The sequence below is a fragment of the Sorex fumeus genome, unplaced genomic scaffold, assembly GCF_029834395.1.
Source record: "Sorex fumeus unplaced genomic scaffold, SorFum_2.1 ptg000129l, whole genome shotgun sequence".
Classification (NCBI taxonomy): Eukaryota; Metazoa; Chordata; class Mammalia; order Eulipotyphla; family Soricidae; genus Sorex; species Sorex fumeus.
The window spans coordinates 1,456,229-1,460,960 of NW_026606186.1; the positions used below are offsets into that span (position 1 = coordinate 1,456,229).

Sequence of the window (4,732 nt, forward strand, 5' to 3'; positions counted from 1 at the left end):
CCAAACTATTTCATTTCAATGCTGGGGTAGCTTTGCTGCTTGCCTCAGGTCCATCCAAGTCCTGCAGTAGGATTCCTTCCATTTTGGGGTGTTAGGAATTATGACAACTAAAGCCTGAGTCAAGTAATTATGATGGGTGCCCAGGAGTAGATATTTCAGAGTCAATCAACTACCAACGATTAGGAGCATAGCATTAATGGTCTTTCTGTGGTTCAGCAAAGAATGTCATTCTACTGTAAAATATAAAAAGGTTATGAGGGAAACAGAAAAGCAAGGAATTCACTACAAATACAAAATCCAGAGTCACCAGAAAATTTGATTTTTATAAATAATCAAGACTGACCTGGGGGATTTAGTAGCTATCAATGAGAGGTAAAGCACAAAGGTTAGAGATAAACTTGGGGGATTAAGGGGTTCTCATAAGAGCACTTTAAGCTTCTCTGGAGAGGGGGAGTAAAAGGAACAACCCACTGATGAAGCCTAAACACAGGGTTAATATCCAACACTAACCAGCTGCCAGGCACTGTTCTACCTGTCTGTCTTGTTTCATGTGTATTTCCAGTCATTTCGTATTATCCACGTGCACATAGGAATTATTCATGTTAGTCCTGCGTTAAAGATAAGAAATTAAGCAGAAACAGGTTCGGAACTTGCTTCAGTACACTCAGTTAGAAGGTAGGATTCAAATCCTTGCAATCTGACCACAAAGCCCACCTTCTTAATCACATACCTGGCTACCAATACTGGGTTTTTTTTTAATCTCATTTCATCTTCACCAAGATACTTGCCAAACACTAACCACTATTATTTCATAGATGGGAAAACTGATACTAAAGAGCTCAGAGACTTGACATCTGTCATGCTGATAGCAGAAGGAAGAACTAAGTTTTAAAGCAAACCTTTGTCCAATACCCTTTTTGTAGCATGTTCTTTCCTCTTTAGCCCTTCTCTCCTCTATCCTTTTGTTATTCCTATGATATAACTTCTGCTCTTTATCCTTCTGAGAGCATCAAAGTCTGTTCAATTTTAGTCTTTCATAATTTACACAAACCCTCGGACAAAAAGTGAGCAAATTGCAGTTTTCTGTCTATAGTTCCAGCCTTATGATCTTCTTTCTTTTCCTCAGTTTTGATCTTGTTGGTCTTGTTAGCTTTCCACTATCTATGAATAAATTAGTTTAAGTTTTGATTTGAAAACATTTTGTTTAGTTTTTCTGTGGAAGCAGTTGGTAAAATTATTTCCTATGCCATTAGAAGTGGAAAATTTGTTACAGATTTTTGTTTTTTTTTTTTAAAAAGAATGTTCCTCTGTAGCTGTCCTTCAGCTTACTGTGCTATTTGTTCTTTAAAAAGTTCCCCTAGAGTGTGCTAGGTATTTAGATGTTTTATTTATTTTTTTAATCAGAAAATAAGAAAGGGGATTATATTTTTAAATTTTTTATTAGTGAAACACCATGAGGTACAGTTGCAGAACTACAAACCTTTGTGCTTGGGTTTCAGTCATACAATGATCCAGCTGGGAGGATCCTCCTAGGATGGAAGAAGCATGCTGAAAGTAGACTATAGACCAAACATGACTGCCACTCAATGCCTCTTTTGCAAACCACAACACCCAAAAGGAGAGAGAGAACAAAAGGGAATGCCTTGCCACAGAGGCAGGGTGGGATGGGGGGATTGGGGGTGGGAGGGATACTGGGACCCGTGGTATTGGAAAATGGGCACTGGTGGAGGGATGGGTGTTTGATCATTGTACAATTGAAACCCAAGCACAAAAAATTGTAAATCTTCAACTGTACCTCATGCTGTTTCACTAAGAAAATTTTTTTTAAAAAAATAGATATTTTAATAGGCCTTAATATTAATCTAACTTCAAGATATTAATCTGATTCATTGGCTACTTGGAATATGTGTCACAGAGACTAGGCATTACTGAAAATATGAGAAACATAATGTGTATTCATGTAATGTCCGTGGACGCTCTCACTGTGTGCGTTTGGTGGCCATGAGCTGCTCCCCGATCCTGTCCTGCTACTGTTGCCAACAGATCTATGAAGGAGGGAACAGGGGTGGTTGGTGATCAGTTGTCTTTTGTTCCATTCTCCCCACGCACCTACTCTAATCTCACTGAGTGCCCCATTCCAGTCTCACACTGCCCCTCATTCCCATCTCCTACTTTTTCCCACGCCCAGTCTCATTGCCGTAGTCAAGAGCCCAACCTCTAAGGTTTGTGGGTAGCAACTACACATAGGTCAGGCAGCATAAATCAACATGTGAAAGCCCTTCCTTCCGGTCTGCATGCTGCAGACCCCAGTTTGATGCCAGGCACCACATGGTCCCCTTATTCATTGGCATGGGTCCAGGACTCCTGAACTCTTGCTGGTTGTAAATTCTACAAGAATGTCTGCAATGAAAAAGCCATAGAAACAAGTTTTGGCAAGGATGTTGACAAAGAGAAATCCTATACTCTCCAGATAGGAATGGTACAGCAATTATTTTTTTAAAAAAAACTAATAGTGAAAGATATTTTCAACCTGTAATTCAGTGATTCTGCTCCTAGTTATATAAATAAAAGATATTAAAATTTATATCTACCAAAAACTGGTTCATGGTTGTTCAAAGTTGCATTACTCATAATGGCCTAAAGGTAGAAACAAAAAAACAAATCCATGAATTGATAAGTGGATAAATGAAATGTTCTGTAACATTTAATTTCAAGTAGTAAAATACTATTCAACAGTAAGATAATATTATTATTATTATGAAATAATAATGTACTGATACTTACTCTAAAATGAATGAATATTGAAATATTGTTCTGAAAGAAACCAGACATACAAAAGAAAGTTCCATTTATATAAAATGATCAGATTAGTAAAATATTGGAAACCTACACCACTGATGTATCAAGCTTCAGGGCACATGATTTGGGAATTGGGGTGAAAACATTTGGCGAGATTGGTGTTTGAATATTAAATGTATATATGGGCTTGCAGTTTGCTACAACATGGGTGAACCTGAAGAGAATCTGCTAAGCAAAATCAATTCAACAGAGAGGGAAAAATACCAATGATCTCAGTCATACGTGGAGTATGAAGAAACACAGCCAGGAAATAAAGAATAGTCAGTGGTTACAGACCCTATTATAGAATTGGCTTTGCTAAGGGGTGAAGGCGCAGGGGACTAGAAGGGACCCAGAGGCCATGATGGAGTGTTGTTGGCACTCTGCCAAGTGGGACTATAGAGTAACACTGTATTTCTAAGACATTAACATTAACACTATTGTAAACCATGGTGTTTATATTTTAAAAAATGAAAAACTCAAACCAGAGTAATTGTGCAGCAGGTAGGGGCCTTGCCTTGTCCGTAGCTGGCCTGGGTTGATCCCTGGCACCATATATGGTCCCTAAGCCCTGCCAGGAATGGTCCCTGAGCACAGAGCCAGGAAGAAAAAAATCCTTTGAGGGTTGGTCATGTGATAATGTGACTCAGTGACACATGTTGATGTCCTGGGATTAGATGCAGCATCATAAAAGCAAACAAATGAAAAACCATTTGAGGTAACATGTCTGCAGTATATCTAGTGTTTGACCCCTAACTGGACCACAGTTTAACAAACTTTAAATTATTGTCAGTAATAGTCATTCTTTTCTGGATTCCCTTTTTATTTTTTTAAATTGAAAAGGGGATAGGTAATTATTATTCATTTTGTGGTGCCAGAAATCCATCTCAGGGTCTGAAAGTATGCAAGACTGAATTCCATTTTGAGCTACATTCCCATTCCTCAATTTCTAGTTTTATTTTTTATTTTTTAAAATTTGTTGTCCACTATCAACTCTCTCTTTTAAAAAAAATTTTTATTAGTGAAACACCATGAGGTACAGTTGTAGACTTACAAATTTTTGTGCTTGAGTTTCAGTTATACAATGATCGAGTACCCATCCCTCCACCAGTGCCCATTCTCCAAAAAATATGGAACACTTCACGAATTTGCGTGTCATCCTTGCGCAGGGACCATGCTAATCTTCTCTGTACCATTCCAATTTTAGTATATGTGCTGCCGAAGCAAGCACCAATTTCTGTTTTTAGGATATTTATTCAATATTTCATGTAGGTGGTGTATCTGCTTTTTTTCTGTTCTTTTTGTTTTGTTTTGGGCCATGCCTGCCTGTACTCAGGGCTTACTTGTAGTAGGCTCTGCACTCAGAAATCATTCCTGGCAGTGCTCAGGGGACCATAATGGATGCTGAGGATCAATTTCAGGTTGGTCATGTGCAAGACAAGTGCCCTACCCGCTGTGCTGTCTCTCCAGCCCTGCTATTTTTCTGTTCTTAACTCGACATGATGCAATCATAAGCAGATCAGAATACAAATGTGATTGAAGCTTCCACATATATGATCAAAATTTGGCAGTCAGGGCAAAGAGATAGTGCAGGAGTAAGTGAGGTTCAGCATTTGGCTGACCTGGCACCACATCTTGGGATGCAGTCCTGGAGGCTCCTAACCTCCTCAGGTGGCCTGAATAATAACTAGCATGGGATAGTCCCGGAAGGGCACCATATCCATAGAGCCTCACATTAAATAAACCCACTGGCCACAAATTACCAGGGTGGCCCCTAGACTACCTGAGTACTACTTGGGAGGCTAACAAAAAAAATTTTTCCCCAAAAGTAACTGCAGGTTGTATGGAGAAAAAAAATCAAGCTTTTAAAGAACTTTCAACCCCCTCTATATTA

General features: G+C 38.9%; 1 non-coding gene across 1 annotated transcript; it reads right to left on the reverse strand.

Moving 5' to 3' along the window:
- Positions 1 to 3,962: 3,962 nt before the first annotated feature.
- On the reverse strand, positions 3,963 to 4,069 carry LOC130045852 (U6 spliceosomal RNA). The gene has a single exon (XR_008795622.1). It is a non-coding gene; the product is annotated as a U6 spliceosomal RNA (small nuclear RNA).
- Positions 4,070 to 4,732: the final 663 nt, after the last annotated feature.